The sequence below is a fragment of the Tachypleus tridentatus genome, chromosome 2 (genome assembly GCF_004210375.1).
Source record: "Tachypleus tridentatus isolate NWPU-2018 chromosome 2, ASM421037v1, whole genome shotgun sequence".
In the NCBI taxonomy this organism is placed as follows: domain Eukaryota; kingdom Metazoa; phylum Arthropoda; class Merostomata; order Xiphosura; family Limulidae; genus Tachypleus; species Tachypleus tridentatus.
The window spans coordinates 141023662-141046941 of NC_134826.1; the positions used below are offsets into that span (position 1 = coordinate 141023662).

The following is a 23280-nucleotide window of genomic DNA, read 5'->3' on the forward strand; positions in this document are numbered from 1 at the left end:
TATTGTTTAGTATTCCCAATCAATAGAATGACCTAATAATAACAGGGTCCGCTAGTGCAGGTAGCCCTCGTGCAGCTTTGCGCGAAATTAAAATACGAACAATCGCACACACACAAAATTAAGTACCACGCAATTCCTATTTTCGGTCTGAAGAACACGAGTTTTCACGTTTCGACTCATAAAAAGTTTTTAGTCAAGACAAGTGAGAATAGACCACTTTTGTTGTCCTCTTGTACTTAGAACACTAATAGATGTTAAAAATAAACACGAAACTCAATTTATCATTCCAGTCAACACTTGCTTTTGTTTGTTTGTTTGTTTTGGAATTTCGCACAAAGCTACTCGAGGGCTATCTGTGCTAGCCGTCCCTAATTTAGTAGTGTAAGACTAGAGGGAAGGCAGCTAGTCATCACCACCCACCGCCAACTCTTGGGCTACTCTTTTACCAACGAATAGTTGGATTGACCGTCACATTATAACGCCCCCACGGCTGGGAGGGCGAGCATGTTTGTCGCGACTCGGGCGCGAACCCGCGACCCTCAGATTACGAAGCGCACGCCTTAACGCGCTAGGCCATGCCAGGCCCCAACACTTGCTACCGAGTTATTCAGACTTCAGGGAATTCTACCCTTCATTTGTAACCCTGGACAATATAAAATCGAAACAACAAAACTGGACTCTACCTTTACTAATTTTAGGCGACTCGTCAGCTGAAATTTAGAATAATAAATAGTAACATCAAAAGTACATATATTTCAATTCATATATAAACACGTGTTCACTTGGCAAGTAAAAAGACAACCCAAACAATGTGCTTGTAACATTAATATGTGTTTTAATACTAACATGGGCTTGTAACACAAACATGTTTTAACACCAACAAGTGCTTGTAAAACTAACGTGTGTTTTAACACTAACACGTGTTTTAATACTAACGTTTTTTGATACTAACATGTGCTTGTAACACTAACATGTGTTTTAACAGTAACAAGTGCTTGTAACAACACTAACACGTGTTTCAATACTAAAATGTGCTTGTAACACTAACACGTGTTTTAATACTAACATGTGCTTGTAACACTAACACGTGTTTTAATACTAACATGTGCTTGTAACACTAACACGTGTTTTAATACTAACATGTGCTTGTAACACTAACACGTGTTTTAATACTAACATGTGCTTGTAACACCAACGTGTGTTTTAACACCAGCACGTGTTTTGATATTAACGTGTTTTGATACTAACATGTGCTTATAACACTAACACGTGTTTTAATACTAACATGTGCTTGTAACACAAACGTGTGTTTTAACACGTTAAGGATAAACTAAAACACTACGAGATAACTAATAATAGAAGCAAAACGAAACTTGATGTACAAAAAAGAGAATATACAGACAGGTAAGTAACTTTTGAAAAGATAAGACAAAGAAATCTAGAGAGGGGTAATGTTGAACGTTAACATTAATTAGTCTGGTATTCACTGTTTAAAACGTATTTACATTTCTTATACATATTATGACCCCAGTTCCACTCACTCTGGTAAGCTTCCCGATTTATAAAAACTAAAGCAAGGGGTACGCTTCCCTTTGGTAGATATAGTGTAAATAGCACATTGTGTAGTTGAGTGCTTGTTTGTTTGTTTTGAATTTCGCGCAAAGCTAATCGAGAGCTATTTGCGCTAGCCGTCCCTAATTTAGAGATGTAAGACTAGAGGAAAGGCAGCTAGTCATCACCACCCACCGCCAACTTTTGGTCTACTTTTTTACCAACGAGTAGTGGGATTGATCGTCACATTATAACGCCCCCATGGCTGAAAGGGCGAGAATGTTTGGTGCGACCGGGATTCGAACCCGCGACCCTCGGATTACGTGTCGAACGCCTTAACACGCTTGGCCATGCCGGGCCCGGTTGAGTGCTAAATGAATAGCAAATGGTCCCGGTATGGCCAGGTTTTAGGGCACTCGACGAGTAATCTGAGGGTCGCGAGTTCGAATTACCATCACACCAAACATGTTCGCCTTTTCCAGCCGCGGGGACGTTATAATGTCATGTTCAATCCCACTGTTCGTTGGTAAAAGAGTAGCTCAAGAGTTGACGGTGGGTGGTGATGAATAGCTGTCTTCCCTCTAGTTTAACACTTCTAAATTAGGAACGCCTAGCGGAGATAACCCTCGTGTAGCTATGCGCGAAATTCAATAAACAAACAAGAACAACAACTTGCTGTCTCTACAACTGTTTGAGGACTTTCTATTGTATGTGACAGTAATTTTCCAAAGGCATTAATTGTATGAGATTCATAGAATACTGTTTGGTTGCCTAAACGTAAACAAACAACAACAACAATAAACCCCAACATCTTCATAAATCTTTCTTCCGGCTCCACCTTAAATACAGATGAGCAACAATGCTGTTTTTTTCACTTCCGTTTTCTCTCAGTTTGGCCAACTGTTAATGATAATATTCCAGATGGCTGCGCAGAAAATGTTTTATTACATAGCTGGGATACTTCTGGTGTTCTCACGAAGTTAAAAGGAACATGGTTTCTTTCTTTCTAAAAGCCAACAGCTGATCTAATTACACCTAAATGATATGTACTTTTGCGAGATATACTTGTAACTTCACTTCTAGCAGCTTGTTTGGAGAAATAAAAAGACAGTTGAAAACAATGAATTCCCACGGTCTAAAAGAACTTTCAGCTGCGATACAACGGCTCATAGAACGACCTTGAGTTTATCAAGTACAAATCTTTAGTTTAGAGCTCCGTCATCTCTTGACTGATTTGAGATCCAATTACAGTTTTGAACTCAGGAAGTCAGACACTTTCGATTGATGTATTTGACCACACCCAAGATTTCATAGATTAATTTACTCTAATACTGCCTAAAAGAAATTCAGTTTGAGGGTAGGTTAGTAAAGATTCTAGCGCGTAATAAAATAGAATCGGGCACACGCACGCCCCACGCTTGGTATTGCTGGCGCAGAAAAATATAGCTAATCAGATTTTTAAAAACTTATAGATTAACTTACTCTAATCCTGCCTAAAAGAATATCAAGTGCCGCGACTATTGAGGATTCCCCCTTGTAGCTAGTGGCACAGACATAAATTGGTATAGGGGAAGAGTGGGCATGACCACTATTATCCAATAATATATTAAAGATAATAAATTCGGTTATTTCTGAAATCCAAATCGTAGGAGAGATTTGTTTTCCACATAAGATTGTAATTGTTAACTTCCATACTTGTGTGAAAAGAGTAACTTTCATTCAAAGGGACACTTTACTATCAGGATAAAAGTTGGGGCACGTGCCCGAGTGCTTACCGGTTTCGCCGCCCATGTTACCACCGGACATATATATATATATATATATATACAGAGTTGTTAATATCAAGTGAGACAGTTGTTAATGTTTTGAATTAAGCTACACAATGAGCTATCTGTGCTCTGCCCACCACGGGTATCGAAACCCGGTTTTTAGCGTTGTAAGTCCGCAAACATACCGCTGAGCCACTTGGGGGGCTCAAGTGAGAAAATTCATACTTAGGAGCGATTCTTGGATAACCATAGTCAACTAAAACTAGATTTGGACTCAAAATTCAGTTCTGATAATTACTCGTGGTTGTTTACTGATAAATAAGCGCGTAAACGTATGCTAATTTATGAATGTTGTTGTTCAGAACACTTATATTCGTATTTTTTAAAAGGGTCCCTTAAGTTTTAATAATTTGTTCCAGTAATTCTCGTTTCAGCCTGCGAGAAATGGCGACATCATGGATTATCAAAATTGTCGGTGTCTTTATCGTAACTATGGCAACAAGCATTTTAATTCAAGGTAAGTATATAGTAGTTTACCTTACTATTGTTTACATGAATAACATTCAATTTTTGTTATCAAAGATGTATTAAACTAGTGTCTGTTTGTTTGTTTTTTGTTTATGAATTTCGCGCTAAGCTACTCCAGGGCTATCCGTGCTAGCCGTCCTAAATTTAGCAGTGTAAGACTAGAGGGAAGGCAGCTAGTCATCACTATCCACTGCCAACTCTTGGGCTACTCTTTTTACCAACGAATAGTGGGATTGATCGTACATTATAACGCTCCCACGGTTAAAAGGGCGAGCATGTTTGGCGCGACGGGGATGCGAACCCGCGATCCTCAGATCTGGGCCATGCTGGGCCAAACTAGTGTCTTGTGTGTGTTTTTCTTATAGCAAAGCCACATCAGGCTATCTGTTAACGCCACCAACTGGAATCTAACCCTCCTTATTTTAGTGTTGTAAATCCGTAGACTTACCGCTGTACTAGCGGGGGGGGGGCCTAGTGCCGTCTTACTATTTTCTTACCAATTCACTAGTGAACCAGCGGTAAGTTTACGAATATACAAAACAAAATATCTGGGTTCGATTCTCCGTGACGGACAAAGCACAGATAATTTATTGGTGGATTGGCGCTAAAACAAATCTAATCAAAAACACCTTAGGTGTGCAAAAAAAAAAAGACAAAAAAAAAGACATGGTCAACAAGTGATCCAGTGAGCTATTTAAAGGAACGAACTTAAAGTTGTTGACAGAACTGTTAATCAAACTTATAGCTTTGATGGAAACGTTTACCGTTAATAGTTACCAATTAGCTGGCCGGGCCGAGTTCTTTCCTTCTCTTTGGAGTATGGCCCGGCATGGCCAAGCGTGTTAAGGCGTTCGACTCGTAATCTGAGGGTCGCGGGTTCGCATCCCTGTCGCGCCAAACATGCTCGCCCTTTCAGCCGTGGGGGCGTTATAACGTGACGGTCAATCCCACTATTCGTTGGTAAAAGGGTAGCCCAAGAGTTGGCGGTGGGTGGTGATGACTAGTTGCCTTCCCTCTAGTCTTATACTACTAAATTAGGGACGGCTAGCACAGATAACCCTCGAGTAGCTTTGTGCGAAATTCAAAAAAACAAACAAAAAACAAAACAAACATAGCTTTGTCTGTCACATTATAACGCTCCCACGGCTGAAAGGGCGAGCATGTTTGGTTCAACGGGGATTCGAACCCGCGACCCTCGGATTACGAGTCGAACACCATAACCCAACCTGGTCGTCCCGGGCCAGCCATTAGTGAGCTGGTGGCTTAGCGGAAAGTCCGATGACTTATAACTAAATATCGGTGTTTGATAACCACGGTAAACAGAGCACAAATAACCCATTGTGTAGCATTTTGCGTAACGATAAAACAAACAAACAAACATATAAATGAACTGGTGAATCGAAACATACCAAATGAAACTAAGTTAGTATATTAAAGTATATTTTCCGTTAGATGGCGCTAAATTACAATTAACTCAGTTTTTTGTACTGAAACATTCAGCATAATTTGGTTCAAAAATATAGCTTTCTTACTAATTACAATATGCAGAACACAAGAACGAACACTAGCATAAACTAATGTGAGTTTTTCTACTTATGTGAGTAACACGTTGAAATGAAAGTAAAATACAGGATAACTCTGTTGTTTTTAAAGTGAGGACAGCGAGGGTTAACTTTATGATAAAGCTGTAGATATAGAATGCCCCTTCCCCCTCACTCTCAGCGCTGAGTCTACATACTTACGTCCAAAAAAGGGTTTTGATACCCGTGGTGAGAACATCATATATAGTCCAAACAATTTAGAATATCGCAACTGGCAGGCCCAGTTGGAATCTGTGCGATACTATAAAATATTAGATGCACTTTGAGTTTAAGTGCATTATAAGAGTTGCAGTCAGTTCCTTAGAATGGATTGTAGGTGCTCTAACTGGTTGATTTCTCTCAGGTCCGTAGTTCAAACTTCGGGAAGCGGCAGACAGTGTTGACGTCTTTGCCATACATATAAAGCACACATTTAGAAGTAACAATTTGCCATAAATATAAATTTCAAATTTGGAAGTAACGTTTTGCTATAAATATAAAGTACAAATTTAGAAGTAATATTTTACCATCAATATAAAGTACAAATTTAGAAGTAACATTTTGCCATAAATTTCAAATTTGGAAGTAACGCTTTGCCATAAATATAAAGTACAAATTTAGAAATAATATTTTGCCATAAATATAAAGTACAAATTTAGAAGTCTGCCATAAATATAAAGATATAAAACACAAATTTAGAATTAGTTTGTGAACAGTGGGAAGTAACACTATTTCAATAGAAAATCGGTATCCTTCGTTTGGTATGGAAGTTAAGAAATACAAAAATACAACGATTAACTTAATTCTTTAATAATAAAACGTCCTAAGTCCCAAGTTTAACACTATATTTATGAATAGAAAAAAAATATTTCATTTATCATAATATTATTTGCTATGCGATTTTATTTGTGAGTAACACATTGAAATGAAAGTAAAATACAAGATAACTCTATTGTTTTTAAAGTGATTTTTTTGTTTATCTTTCAGGGAGAATTACTTTTGAAAAATCAACCAACATAGATTTCCCAGGAACAACGTATTTTTCAACCCGCAACATTTCCCTGTACGAATGTCAGAGCTGGTGCAGGATAGAAATGGACTGTGTAGCCGCTAGTTTTAGTTTTGTGGTCAATCCTTTAGCTCCTGTACAGGATACCACTTGTATCTTACAAAATAAGACCACATCTGGAAAACCAACGGCTCTTCCACAACGTAGTATCAACACTTATTACTTTACAAAGGTCGATATTAGATCAGGTATGTTAAAAAATAACCAACCGTACTTTCTATTCTGAGGACGTAATATGCAAAGCTTTTTTTTTTAAATAACTGAATAGATCAATGCGGTATTGTTACACCAAAAACAGAATAGATAATTTGAACTGTTTATTTCTCCCTAAATTTACAAGAATAAACTTCTTGAACTGTGAGGAGAAATAAATATCCTCATTCAAGAAACTGTTGTATATTCGAGATGACTAGAAGGAACTGTAGTATATTCGAGATGACCAGAAGGAACTGTTGTATATTCGAGATGACCAGAAGGAACTGTTGTATATTCGAGATGACCAGAAGGAACTGTAGTATATTCGAGATGACCAGAAGGAACTGTTGTATATTCGAGATGACCAGAAGGAACTGTTGTATATTCAATATGACCAGAAGGAACTGTTCTATATTCAAGATGACCAGAAGGAACAGTTGTATATTTATGATGACCAGAAACCTACTCGAAGTAAAAATGTATTTTAAAGACGGCTGATGTGGGTATTAATGTGTATGGTTGAATATTTCAACTTCATAACCTTCACTCTAATGGTAGACAATAATCCACTGAACCCGTCTTTATTAATTGTTATGATATCAAATGAATATCCTATTTAGTATATCTCATGTTGTCACACGAATGTATGTGACATTTTGCGATATCGGATGAATGTGCAGTACAGTGGTACCTCGGTTCTCGAACTTAATCCGTTCCAGAAGGCTGTTCGAAAACCGAATCAATTTTCCCATAAGAAATACTGTAAATTAAATTAATCCGTTACAGACCTCCAAAAATTACACATTATGAAGCATTTTAAGTAAAAATATTGCTTATTTATACCTGTATAATAATACTTACATGTCAACCACAAAAACTATAAACTCAATAAAAAAACAATAAATGAAAATTTATCTGTGCTGAGGAGAGCTGATGGCGTAAGTGAAAGGTGGTGAGGAACGTGGAGAGTAGGAGGGTTATTATTGTTTGGAAGGAGAGTCACCTTCCACAAAAACGTCAGGTAACTCTCCTGGGGTTCTTTATCTTTTCTGTCTCTTTGCACCGCTACAACCTGCTTAAGACTCACTGGACCTATTTTTCACTAAAAACTTGTCTGATAACGCTTGTTTCTGCCTGCATTTTAAAGATGTTTCTGAAGTAAGGTATGGTATTGTCATTGAAAAGGTTTATGCTGCGGTTTGCTACAGCTTTGTCAGGGTGAAATTTTTCCACAAAACTTTGTAACTCTCCCCATTTTCCACACATTTACTTGATTAGTGAACTAGGAAATCCTCTCTTCTCTCCTCCTCATCTGACGACACTTCCTCAGTTGTCTTCTGTTGCTGCTCCTTCTGAAGGTCTTGGAGTTCTTCCGTGGTGAGTTCAGTGTTGTGGTCTTCCACCAACTCCTCCACATCATCACCACTCACATTCAAGCCCATATACTTGCCTAGTGAGACAATATCCTTGACAACAGGCTTAGCCTCAATGCCTTCAAAGTCTTTATCTGCTACTGAGTCTGGCCACAATTTCTTCCAGGCTGAGTTCATGGTCCTCAAAGACACTTCCCTCCAGGCTTTGTCTATGATTCTCAAGCAAAGAAAGATATTAAAGTGATTTTTCCGGAACTCTCTGAGGTTTAACTCTGTGTCAGAGGTCATTTCAAAGCACCTTTGAAACAGTGCTTTGATGTAGAATTTCTTAAAGTTTGATATGACCTGCTGGTTCATGGGCTGAATGAGAGGAGTCGTGTTAGAGGGCAAAAGCTTCACCGTAATGAAACTGTACTCTTCCAACAATCCTTCTTACAAGCCTGGTGGGTGAGCAGGTGCATTGTCCATCACAAGAAGTGGCAACTTTTTTTCCGTGAGGTAATTCTTTACACTTGGGGCAAACATTTCATGGACCCAACTCCATAAAAAATTGCCTAGTTACCCATGCTTTACTATTAGCCCTCCACATGACATTTAGTTTACTTTTCAGGACATTATTTTTCTTAAAAACCCTCGGGTTCTCAGAATGGTACACAAGCAAAGGCTTAAGTTTTAAGTCCCCACTTGTATTACTACATAACAATAGAGTTAGCCTGTTCTTCATTGCCTATGTCCTAGCAGTGACCTCTCCTCCTTGATGATGTTGGTCCTCTTTAGCATTTTCTTCCAAAAGAGGCCTGTCTCATCACAGTTGAACACTTGTTGGAGAATAAAACCCTCAACTTCTACATAGTCCTTAAATTCCCTAACAACTTTATCAGCAGCGTCTTTGTTAGAACTGGCACCCTCCCCATGTCTCACCACACTATGTATACCACTTCTCTTCCTAAATTTTTCAAACCACCCCTACTAGCCTTAAAAGCATCACTTGTATCAGCACTCATTCCAGGGATGTTTTTCAGGTGGTCAGCATGCAACTGCTTTACTTTCTCAGAAATGCTATCACCAGCTAACTGTTTTTCGTTTACCCAAATCAACAACAGTTTTTCTACCTCTTCCATTGTTTGTGATCTTTGTTTTGTAAGCACTGTCACTCCTTTTGCAACATCAGCTCCTTTGATGACCTCTTTATTTTTCAGTATGGTGCAGACTGTAGACTTCACCATACCAAACTGTGTAGCAAGGTCAGACACGCGAACACCACTGTCATACTTCGCTATGAGAATTTTTTTCACCTCTCTTGTGGCTCTAACAACTTTTCTTTTTGGTTTGCTGCTTTAATTATCCTTCTTTGATCCCATGGTGGCTTATTTAATCAGAATATTTAGAAAAAAAACAACAACAACAACAAACAAAAAGAAAACGTTCACAGCAGATTTTAGCGGATGTGTGGACTGAGCGACAGGTACGGGTAAAACGTTTTGGACAAGCTTGGCGTGGGCCGAAAATGGTCGAAGGGTCGTTCGGGTCATCAGTCGTGTTATTTGGGGGTTAGGGCCACGACAGCTTGGTTCGGGAACCAAGATTATGTTCGACAACCGAGACATTTTTTTCTCAAACTATATGTTCGAAAACCGAATTGTTCGAGAAGGAAGTCGTTTGAGAACCGAGGTACCACTGTGTATGGTATAATGTTAAACAGTTCCTGGTAGATGGTATTTAAAGGAATTGGTATATGTTATACATATTAAATAGTTTCTAGTAGACGGCATTTAAATGGTATATATTAAATAGCTTCTGGTAGACGGTATTTAAAGGAATTGGTCATTGGTGAATTGTATATATTAAATAGTTTCTGGTAGACGGTATTTAAAGGAACTGGTCATTGGTTAATGGTATATATTACAAACTTTCTGGTGTACGGTATTTAAAAGAATTGGTTCTTGGTAGATGGTATGATATTTAAAAGGTACTTTCTTTGAGCTACCTTGTTGAGTGAACACTGAACAGTTGTTGGCTGCTCAGTTAAATTTTTCTTTGAATATGTTATTATTTGTAATGGGTTTTTGTTGCATGACTTTCAACTTTATGACTACATGGAAGAATACATGGTTAGTAGACAACTAATATAGATATTAATAACATACTCAATAGAATTTATGTATTATCAAAATATAATTAACAATAATAACGTTTCTGTGTTTTTCACATTCGTTATTTAAAATTATTTTCGAAACTTCATAATAAGATTCGTTATTCTATTTTAAAATCGTCGGTTTCAGAAAGGGTATGCAACCGGTTGTGGACTTTCGAGAAGGTTCCTAACACCATTATACCCGGGATGGATAACGTTATTCTTTACACGGCAAACAAGAGCTCCTGTCTTGAAGCTTGCCTGAACGAAGAGCGATTTGTGTGTCGCTCAGTGGAGTTCAACCACATAAAGCTCAAATGTCATCTCAGCGAATACGACCGGCGCTCACCAGGGGTCGTTGTGAAGATGCTAGAGCAACCGGGAGTTGAATACTTTGAAAACTTTTGTTTACGACGTAAGGATGTAGATTAATTTCTGTGTATGTATCATAAGTCTAAAGGAGTTTCCTCAAAATATTTGTTATTGTCAGAGGCAATATGATATTTATCGTTAATATTTGTTCTACCGATTTCTAATCTTTTGTTTCACCAACTGTCGGTGTTTAAATCTGAACCTTTATGTTTATTTATTTTTTGATTCGAAATTTTGCTTAAAGCTATACGAGGGTCAACTGCGCATGACCGTCCCTAATTTGAACTGAATATCTCTTTGACAGTATCCTTAATCAATTTTAGAGATGTTCATCGAATACTGGGAATTGTCCTTTACTCTTGTAACGCACTCACAATCTAAGAGTGCTCTGCGCGTTTTTGCGACAAGGAATTGCGAATAACAAATTTGTGGATTCACCGTTTTGATATGATAACTTCTAGGCCACACCCAACTCAAAGTGAAACTCTTTAATAAAACATGTGTAATAGTATGTTTGCTGGTGACTCAGAGGTACAGTCGTGGGCAGCACATAAAGCTCATTGCGCATTCTTGTAGTTAGTAATTTATAAGAATGGCCTGGTAGTAAGAAAGCTCTTTTGCTTTTGAATTTCGCGCAAAGATACACGAGGGCTATTTGCGCTAGTCGTCCCTAATTTAGCGGCGTAAGACTAGAGGAAAGGCAGCTAGTCATCACCACCCATCGCCAACTCTTGGGCTACTCTTTTACCAACGAATAGTGGGGTTGACTGTCATGTTATAACGCCCCCAAGGCTGAAATGGCGAGCATGTTTGGCGCGATGGGGATTCGAACCCGCGAACCTCAGATTACGAGTCGAACGCCTTAACACGCTTGGCCATGCCGGACCAAGGTCGCTCAAATCGCAAGCTAAGAGTTTCAACCCTGTCACCGAAAATGCAAGCCCTTTCAGCCGTGCGGTTTTATAATTTGACGGTAAATACCAATTTTCTTTGAAGAAGAGAAGCCAGAAATTGACTGTGGATGGTGTTGACTAGTTGCATTCCCTGTATGGTTTGATCTCTAAATTAGAGACAGTTATCACATATAGTCTTCGAGTAGTTTGTTTAAACAAAAATAAACAAACAATTTTTTTATTGCTCAAAATTGACAAAAATCTTCTTTGGACTCCAAGGTTTGGTGAATTCAACAGCCCCTGACCAAACAAAACTCTCGGTCCGGCATGGCCAGGTGGTTAAGACACTCGATTTGTAATCCGAGGGTCACAGGTTCGAATCCCCCGTTCCACCAAACATGCTCGCTCTTTCAGCCATGGGAGCGTTATAATGTGATAGTCAATCCCACTATTCGCTGGTAAAAGAGTAGCCCAAGAATTGGCGGTGGATGGCCTTCTCTCTAGTCTTACACTGCTAAATTAGGGACGGTTAGCGCAGGTAGCCCTTGTGTAGCTTTACGTGAAATGCAAAACAAACCAAACCAAACAAATCTCTCCTGCATTGGAATATTTATTAAGGTTAACGTGAACAAAATCTTTGAATTTAGTTAAGTTTATAAAACTTCTACGAGATCATTTATTTGAAATTATTGTATTTAAAATCGTTTAAGATAATTTTAAGTAATTTAATGTTTAAATCTATCTGTAACGCATAAACATAATAACCATCAACAGTAAAACTAATTTTTTTACTGCTTTTGACAATTGTTTCGTCAAAATATTTACTGGCAGTTAATTTATTAACAATGTTGTAGTTTTTATTCCGTTACATGTTTAGGGACATCTTAACCAGCTGTATTAACTTCTTAATAATTGCATCTGGGCCCGGCATGGCCAGGTGGTTAAGGCACTCAACTCATAATCCGAGTGTCTCGATTTCGAATCCCCATCACACCAAATATGCTCGCCCTTTCAGCCGTGGGAGCGTTATAATGTGATGGTTAATCCCACCATTCGTTGGTAAAAGAGTAGCCCAAGAGTTAACAGTGGGTGGTGATGACTAGCTGCCTTCCCTCTAGTTTTACACTCTAAATTAGGGACAGCTAGCGCTGATATTCCTCGTGAAGCTTTGCATGAAATTAAAAAACAAACAAACAATTATATCTGTTCCACATTCCTTCCGCTAGGAGACAGCAGATAAGTTTACTAAATTCGACGTGAAAAAAACTCAAACTTGGCAAAATATTAGACAAAATTCTACTTTAATTTAAAAGAAGATTGTCCTCGTTTGTTCTCTAACGTCTCCTCTTTTAATCGACAATAAATGTCCCCCGCTGGGACAGTGGTAAGCCTTCGGATTTACAACGCAAAAATTAGGGGTTCGATTTCCCTCGGTTGACACAGCAGATAGCCCGATGTGGATTTGCTCTTAGAAAACATACACATACACTCGACTGAAAAATGTGTTTGACAATTGTTCGTGCCCGCGTCGCGCCAAACATGCTCGCCCTCCCAGCCGTGGGGGCGTTACAATGTGACGGTCAATCTCAACATTCGTTGGTAAAAGAGTATTCCGAGAGGTAGCGGTGGGTGGTAATGACTAGCTGCCTTCCATCTAGTCTTACACTGCAAAATTAGGGACGGCTAGCACAGATAGCCCTCGAGTAGCTTTGTGCGAAATTCAAAAACAAAACAAATTGTAATGAAACGTCAATTTTATGTAACAAAGTGCCGAAAATATGTAATTTCTCATCAAAATACAAGATATAATTACCAAATTACCTTCCTCATTCGATTAATCACTCGGAAAGAAACACTTCTTTGAAGTAATTTTCCTGACATAGTTAAGTTCTAATCTTGAAAATAAAAGCATTCTAAAATTGCGAACAAATAAACTTTCAAGATATTTTCAAAAATGTAATAAATAATAATAATCAGTAAGACCATATAAAAATGTTTGGTTGAGACGTTGTCCTTTTTCTACCAAACCTGATGAGACTTTGTCCATGTCCCGTTTCATCAAAGTGTTTATTTGAAAATAAACTTATTTTCCGTATCCGTAAGATAACCTCAAAAATTCCGCTTGGGATTTCGTAAAAAAAAACTTGAAAGGCCCAACATGGCCAGGTGAGTTAAGGCATTCGACTCGTAATCTGAGGGTAGCGGGTTTTAATCCCGGTCCACCAAACATGCTCGCCCTTTCAGCCGAGGGGACATTATAATGTGACGGTCAATCCCACTATTATTTGGCAAAAGAGTAGTTCAAGATTTGGCGGTGGGTGGTGATGACTAGCTGTCTTCCCTCCAGTCTTATTGTGCTAAATTAGGGAAGACTAGCGCGGATAGCTATTGTGTAGCTTTGCGCGAAATTTAAAAACAAACAAACAAAAACTTGAACTAAAGGTTGTTTGTTTGTTGTAAATCACAAACTCACAGAATGAGGTATTTGTGCTGTACCTAACGTGGGTATCGAAGCTCAGTCTTTCGCGTTATAAGGCCGTTGAACTACCGGGAAGAAGAGATCCGATTTAAGAAATAATTACGAATACCAAAACTGTTGATATTAAATACAAATTAATACATAAAAAACACTGGATATCTAGAAAACTTCAAACTGTTTAAGAGGCAACGTTTTGATACAGATATTTTTATTGGCTGATTCAGTAACTGTAGATTCGTTTGGCATAATTTTTTTTTAAAGCAAAGCAAAACCTTTATTAAAGGAGCTGCGATTGATAGCCAGCAGGGTAATAACGTATTATTCAAAGCAGAAAAGCCAATGATAACGTGGTTTTCAATTAAGAAATGGAGACAATTTCGACTACACGTTGAATCAATGCGTTATGGCCCCATGATTGATAGCCCACAGAACAATAACGTTTCATTGCAGAAGTCCCAGAACGCATCGAGTCAACTCGTTATGTCCTCGTTGTCCAAATTTTGATTTGCATCATGTGATTGAAATCTATAAGATGATTGGCTACGATTTAGATCAATTCGATTTGGCCCTTATGGTTTACCATACGCGTTTACTTTCCGCTTCTTCCATGACAGATTTGAAACAAAGACGTCAGGATCTATGACTTTAAACGTTCTCATGAAAATTAACTATTTAGGCATAGAAATCTCAAGTTACAATCGACGTGATTTAAAGGCAAAGATTAGGAGTTGTCAGCAGCATTTTGATTGGCTAAGTTTTCAAAATCGAGTGTTGAATCCCACTTGATTCCTGTTTACACTTCTTCAGAAAAACACAAATTATGTTGTAGTCAAATTATGTGGTGTATGTTTGATGGTAAAAATTAATTTACCGTTATCACAACTAAACTGAACAATATTTCTGAGATTAGATCCTTAAGTAAATATAAAATGGTTCTTTTAAAGAGTCCTCTTTTTTTATTCATTATTTGGAAGATGTGCTCTTACCAGTTTTATTGTTTTGTTTATCTTTTTAAATAAAAACAAATCTAGTAGGGTTACAATTTAGCTAAAATCGTATATCACATTTTGTTGTATTTAGACAACCGATAATTTGACCAATTTGCTTTTGAAATACACAGCTGAAGAGACATGCAATAGAGAAGGAAGAAGTTACAGTTTCTTACAAGTCGATCTTCCTCAATCATCTTTGGCACGCTTCGTAGGCCTTTATTACTACTCAGACAAAGAGCTTTTGGTAAAGTAACTTTGTATCGTTGATGTGAAACTTTTGATCATAATTTATGGTAAATATTGGTTAAGTATCTTGTAAATCGTCTCGAAAGTTGAAGGTTTTTATTGGTTTTGTTTTGTTTTGTTTTGTAAATGCGCTTATTCAGAGCATTTTAAACACAAAGACAAAAATCTGTGAATGTTTAACATTGAACCTCGCCTTGCAAGTAATTCGATAATCACAACAAAGTTCGGTTGTTTCCTACCACGATATTCATTATCAAGTCAAATGTTACACAGTTCCATTAACACTAGGACAAGATGATAGGAGTTGCGATAAGTAATCCACTATAGACAATTGATAAACTTTAGCACTAGGACTAGATTATAGGATTTGTTGTAAGTATCCATCTATAGACGAGATGTACATCCTCACGTCTCCAGAAAGTGTTCGGTTTCATGACAGTATAAATTACAACGTTAACTGTCCCTTATGTAGCGTGGTTGTAATGATAACTGACTGACTAACAGAAAAAAAACTCTACTAAGTAGTGATGGGACTGGTTAAAACAGGTGACCTCTTCAGATGGCCTTTTGACCCAATTCCTGGACACAATATCGAAACGCTCTTTTGCACAGGTTCCTTATTGAAATAGCTAATATACCACTACGAATATACTCCGATATTTGTCGGAGTAGTCATCTGTTGCAGAAACCTAAAATGACCACATGTAAAGTTTCATGTACATTAATCTGCACTCATGTCCAAAAAAACAACAAATAAGTAAAAAGTAACTTTTATTTGTGAAAAAAACTCAAACGCCCCACCAATTGGATCAATTGGATGTCGTATGAAATACTGTGAAGTTAACTTTACTTATAATATTTGGATATCTAATATTTGTCTTTATTTATTTACAAGTTATTCCTAAATATATATGGTTTTATATCATTTATATTATCTGCTTTCTTAGTTTTCAATTTTAATTTTTCTTTAATCGTCTGTTTTCCCAGCTTTGTCGAAATGTTTTCTTTACGTTATGTCATCTTCTCTTGTTTCTGTTGGAAGTTTTGTTATTTAAACTGTTAATTTTTCCTGTGATATATTTTTTAAATATTTCCTCTCCCTACTAAATATTGTCCTCCTGTTAAAACAGGAACTCAGTGTTACCATTGCAATATCCGCTTTGTTAATCCGTAATGCTCCTTGTTGTCAAGGTGAGTTAAAATGTTGCTGAAGATTACAGGACTCATTGTTACTCTCGTCGCTCAGTCCCAACACTTCAGAGCAGTGCACATTTCTAAGGTACTCTGGTTCTCAGGCCTCTTCTACTGTGATTTATCCATTTCTCTTTACATTACCAAGAATGTCAACAAGGTGGAAGACCCGTTGTTATGGTAACTTAAACACAACATTTTCTCCCATCTGTTTCTCTTTACCAGAATTCTTTAGCAACAATAGTTTAACAATGTGTTTGTAATTAGTGTTCTATATATTATTGTTGAATACCGTCAAACCTCTTTGAAACCCATGTCTCTAGCTCGTTTCGTTGTGGTATTTCAGTTTCTCACATTGGTTTACCGGTATGATAACATATAACTTTTTGTTTATTTGTGTACTAATGGATTCTTGAAAGCAGTGTTTCTAAGACTCTAAAATTATTTACTCAAGCTTGTGAAATGAGAGATCCACGGGATTTACTTTTGTGGATCCAAAACAGTCATGTCTTTCTTTCATGGATCTTAGTTTGCAGATTTTTAACAACGTCTCATGGAAGAGCTTCTGTCTTGTTATTTGGATAATATAATTATAATTTAGGACCAAGATTGCTCTCAGCTACCAGTAAAGTATTGATTCTGATTATCTCTAAGTTTAAATCATATCACTAAGTATTGCTTTCAGCTACCAGTAAAGTATTGATTCTGATTATCTCTAAGTTTAAATCATATCACTAAGTATATTATTTATATCACTGTTTAGTCACATATATACCTCACCCCTATTCTGTTACTTCTACGGGTATTAAACCCCTATTCAGACGTAATGCCCTGATTTATCAAACACTCTTACAGGTAAATCTTTATTGAGGTGTTATTTGCTCGTGTGTCAATCATTCCTACAGGTAAATCCTTATTGAGGTGTTATGTCCTGGTTTGTCAATCATTCTTAGAGGTAAATCTATATTGAGGTGTAATGTCCTGACATGTAGACCATTCCTACAGGTAAATCCTTATTGAGGTGTAATCCTTTGACTAAACCCTTATTAAATCGTGGTACTTCATTAGTGTAGCATGAAGGCAAGAGAAATCACAGTATAGTTCATTGAAGTTATAAATCACAACCGCCCAAACAAATATTTAACATGGTTTTGATATAGTACTATTCAATGGTTTTAGTTTATAGAACCTAACCAAACATTGAAAAGGTATTCAGTAAATTCTAGTTATTACTGTAAAACATTTTAAAATTATATTGATTGATGCAATTTTGTTTAAAATTACTATTATCATTATTTGGTAAATAAATCATCTAACTGATATTAATGAGGGTTAACAATTATTAGATATTATTATTTGGTAAATAAATCATCTCACTGATATTAATGAGGGTTAACAATTAATTATTAGATATCATTATTTGGTAAATAAATCATCTAACTGATATTAATGAGGGTTAACAATAATTAGATATCATTATTTGGTAAATAAATCATCTCACTGATATTAATGAGGGTTAACAATTATTAGATATCATTATTTGGTAAATAAATCATCTAACCGATATTAATGAGGGTTAACAATAATTAGATATCATTATTTGGTAAATAAAGCATATAACTGATATTAATGAGGGTTAACAATTATTAGATATCATTATTTTGTAAATAAAGCATCTAACTGATATTAATGAGGGTTAACAATTATTAGATATCATTATTTGGTAAATAAATCATCTAACTGATATTAATGAGGGTTAACAATAATTAGATATCATTATTTGGTAAATAAATAATCTAACTGATATTAATGAGGGTTAACAATAATTAGATATCATTATTTGGTAAATAAATCATCTCACTGATATTAATGAGGGTTAACAATTATTAGATTATTGGTTGAGAACACCAAACAACAGAAAAGTGCCAGAAGTATCCACTTGAGAACCATAAATGTTTATAAACTAAATTTAATTATTGGATGATTTTAACAATATTTAAAAAAAACTGACCACTAATCCTTATGCTAATCTAATCTTATTTACACATTTTATAATGGATTACTATAACATGCACGAGATTTTTCAAATATTTCCATCTATTGCACTTGGGGAAGTCTTATTCAGATTATAACTAATCTCTGGATAGAAAACCCTGTGTTTGTACTTACACTTCGAAACATTTCCATTAGGTTCACAACAAGGAAAACTGTCTACTGATGTGCAGTTCGGAAAAGGAATTCATCTGTCGATCAGTGTTATACTCACCGAATGTTCGTAAAGGTCACTCCAACTGTGCTTTGTATCATATAGATCACGTGATGTTTCCAGATGGAAAAGACACCTATTTTGTTCCTAGTCCAATCCCTCTACTTGACCTCTGGGATCGTTCTGGAATATATCTAGAAACTGCTTGCACAAGTAAGTTATAACTCGAAATCCCGCAAGGCAGGTCTTCCAGAAATAACAATAAAAACACGTTTATAATAACAAAGAAACAGTAATGTTTTGTTCATATAATCTTTGTTGAAGTTCTTTGCAGTTTTCAACTATTATTTAGTCCATCTTCAAACGTCAGAATTACATCGATGTCTTCAAGCAAGAGTTCGAAATCTCCAATAAGCGTCAACCTAGAATAAATGAGAAGATTGTGGGTTATTAGCTTTGTAATTTTGCTTTGTAATCTCTATATGATATAAGCGTAACTTATACCCTTGAAAGTGAACTAAGCGATAATCCTAAAGGTGTAATGGACTTTAACCAAGAGTTTGGTTTGTTTTGAACTTCACGCAAAGCTACACAAGGGCTATCAGCGATAGCCGCCTCTAATTTAGAAGTGTAAGACTAGAGGGAAGGCAGCTAGTCATCATCACCCACCGCCAACTCTCTGGTTACTCTTTTACCAACGAATAGTGGGATTGACCGTAACATTATAACGCCCCCACGGCTGAAAGGGCGAGCATGTTTGGCGTGACGGGGATGCGAACCCGTGACCCTCGGATTACGAGTCGAGTCCCTTAATCCACCCGGCCATGCCAGGCCAGAAGCAAGGAACGCATGTATTTCAATTTCTTAGCAGGGCATTTAGATGAAGAGAAACTCTCGTTAGCAGATCGTGTAAAAACAAAGTTATATATATATTTATTTATTATTGAAACTATTAATGATTATAATGGTTAAAACTCCCCAGAAGAATTATCACATTAACTTTCGCGACATAAAGAGAAACTCAGTAGCATGACGAATTTATTATATAACAATAAACGACAAACTACATGTTTTCATTAGTTAGCAGCGGTACACAAGAATTTGAAGAAAATAGAATACCAACGTTTCGAATACCACCTTCTGGTGGAACTGGATCACAGAAGACATCAAATTCACAAGTGGCTGCTTCCAGTAGTGGCGACCCCTCGTGTGATGATTATGGATTTTGCTACGACGGTAACTATTTTTTATTTAAAGCAAACAAAAAAAGTATAATATGGTAATAATTTCAAAGTAATTTATACTTAAAACCTTTAACATTTCTTAGTTTAAATATATTTTAGAGTTGGTGAAACTAACTTTACGATTCTTATCCACCGGTAATCATGTAATTTATAAACTAGCAAATTTGTCTTTAATTATCTTTGAATTGTACTGTCTTAGTTTTAAAGAGAGAAAGCGTTTGTCTAGATTTCTTTTGCTCATGTTCTAGTAAACAATGAAAACTTAACACTATTCTGTTCCAGTCATAAAGAGATATGTACTTAACTCTGTTTGTTTGTTGTGAATTTCGCGCAAAGGTACTCGAGGGCTATCTGCGCTAGCCGTCCCTAATTTAGCAGTGTAAGACTAGAGGGAAGGCAGCTAGTTATCACCACCCACCGCCAACTCTTGGGCTACTCTTTTACCAACGAATAGTGGGATTGACCGTCACATTATAACGCTCCCACGGCTGGGAGGGCGAGCATGTTTGGTGCGACCGGGATTCGAACCCGCGACCCTCAAATTAGGGGTCGAACACCTTAACCCACCTGGCCATGCCGAGCCACTTAACTCTGACTGCCAAAAATAATTTTCAATAGCTCGTACCGGTTTGTTTTTGAATTTCAACCAAAGCTGCACGTGAGGTATCCGCACTAGTTACCCTAATTTAGTAATGAAACACATGATGGAAAGCAGCTACTCATTACCTCCAACCGCCAAATATAGTAGGGATGACCGAAACATTATAACGTCCCTGTGGCTGAAAGTGCGAGTATTTTGGGTGGGATGGAGATTCGAACTAGCAAATCACAGATTGCCAGTTGAGTACTCGACCCACTTGGCCATGGAACTTTTACCGAGGAGAGTTCTTTATATCGAATCAGCTGTTTGCTTGTTTGTTGAATTTCACGTAAAACTACCCGAAGGCCATCTGCGTTAACTGTCATAATTTAGAAGTTATAAACTAAAAGCAACGTTGTCATTCAACAGTATCTACTGCCAACTGTTGCGCTACTCTTTACAAACAAAAAGTGGTATTGACTCTCGTATTAGAGTTCCCCTACAGCTGAAAGGACAAGCGTGTTCGGTGACAGGATTCGAACTCACGACTCGCAGATTGGGAGTTGAATGCCCTAAATGTTGAACTATACCAGATTCCAAATCTAGCCTAATTAGATAACTTATACTGGTGAAAAAAAAATTTACAATGAGCACAATTCATTCCCGTTGACTAAATATAAAATATCTTGTAGTTAACTTTGAGTAAAGAAATGATATGTTTACTTAGGAACTATGAAGTAAAGTTAAGCCTTTTGTATAACTTATATATTATCTGAACCTAGATAAAGGTATACAATTATTAATCAGAAGTTGTTAGGCACAACGGATGACATAAGATGGTTCTGTTTATTACCTACCTCTATTAGGGCTAATACATGTTTGTTACATATCTCCTTTAGGGCTAGTAGATTTTCTTGTAGTTAGACCACTGAGAACTTCCCTTACTTTTAAAAACGATGTTTAAATGAAAAGACGAAAGTGGGTCTATATAAATATCGACATTCTTCTGTAATATAATGATGTTATTTGAGGATTTAGAGCCTGATTTACTTCACTTATCGTCCAGTATCAATCCAGTGCACAGATGTCAAAATGGTCGTCTTTGTCCGAACCAACAAACCCTTTCACGGACAAATCTACGCTTTAGGTAGAAGTGAAACATGTCGAGCGAATGTCCACAACGACCAACAGTTTCAGCTGGATGTATCACTGAAGGACCAAGACTGTAACACCGAGTCAGCGGTAAGCCAACTGTAACACTAAGTCAGCGGTAAGCCTACAGTAACACTGAGTCAGCGGTAAGCCTACTGTAATACTGAGTCAGCGGTAGGCCTACTGTAACACTAAGTCAGCGGTAAGCCTACTATAACACTGAGTCAGCGGTAAACCTACTGTAATACTGAGTCAGCGGTAAACCTACTCTAATACTGAGTCAGCGGTAAACCTACTCTAATACCGAGTCAGCGGTAGGCTTACTGTAATCTTAAGTAGACATCTCATGCACATCCGAATTTAAATTTTATTAAAGCAAACCGTTGGACCAAAGGAAATGAATACATGGTTTTCTTCGGATATACCTTTTCATAATCTTTCCGTATTGAAAAAGTGTTATTTACTTCGAGTTGTTAGTGACGTAATTTCTGAAATTGATAAAAAGTTAATTTAACGGATATCTGATTGTCGTTTCGAGTAATACGTAATATATTCCAAATAAAACAATTCCATGTAAACAAATCCAACAGCTGCGACTCCAATTTATACTAATTATTAGCAGTTTTCCAGTTATTATCCGAAAGCTTAAGAGAACCAACTGTGGGTTACACATCACAGCTGTAAGCTATTAATATAAAAAAAATGCAAAGAACTCTTAGTTAAGTATTTAACTCAACACTTAACTATTTCGATTTCATCACACAAAACTTGTTCATCAACATTCGAAATGAATTAACTTAAAAAATGACGAATTTTGGAGTCCTCAAGCATTTGGAACAATTCTAACGTACACTATTTTTTATTTCGTATTAAAAGGTACCTCACTGGTACAGCGATAAATCAGGGATTTGATTCCCGTCGGTGGACTCAGCAGACAGCCCGATGTGGCTTTGCTGTAAGAAAACACATACACTCGTATTAAAAGACTGGACAACAAATAACATTATACAGTAAGATCGTTATTTTGTAACAGATAATAATTAAAGGCTGTATACTTATGATGTTATCAGATATACTAATTTATGTCGCGGGTAAGAATAGTAAAGGTAGATAAGAATAATAAAGGTAGGTAAAAATAGTAAAGGTAGGTAAGAATAATAAAGGTAGGTAAGAATAATATAGGTAGGTAAGAATAATAAAGGTGGGTAAGAATAGTAAAGGTAGGTAAGAATAATAAACGTAGGTAAGAATAATAAAGGTAGGTAAGAATAATAAAGGTAGGTAAGAATAGTAAAGGTGGGTAAGAATAGTAAAGATAGGTAAGAATAATAAAGGTGGGTAAGAATAGTAAAGGTAGGTAAGAATAATAAAGGTAGGTAAGAATAATAAAGGTGGGTAAGAATAGTAAAGGTAAGTAAGAATAATAAAGGTAGGTAACAAGAGCAATATGTAAATTTGTGTGTAGTTAAATATAAAGTTCTGTTTCTGACTCAGGTGACGATAACAGAAGCTGTGAAAACAGAGTGCAATGTAATATTGGTTTGAAATCAATCTGAACCAAAGAGACAACCGCACGACAGAACTATTCTGTGTATCTGTATGGAGTTATGATAAGAAATAAAACTGACTAGTAAACTACCCACGCTACTTCTGGTCATTTTGTAAGTTAGAATAGGGTGAGTGTAGCCGCTAGTCGCTATCAGACCTTTATCTGCACTGTTGATCT

The 23280-nt window shown here is 36.8% G+C and overlaps 1 pseudogene; it reads left to right on the top strand.

The window, feature by feature from the left end:
• Positions 1–1521: 1521 nt before the first annotated feature.
• Positions 1522–23280, top strand: part of LOC143245619 (uncharacterized) — a 30991-nt pseudogene continuing 9232 nt past the window's right edge.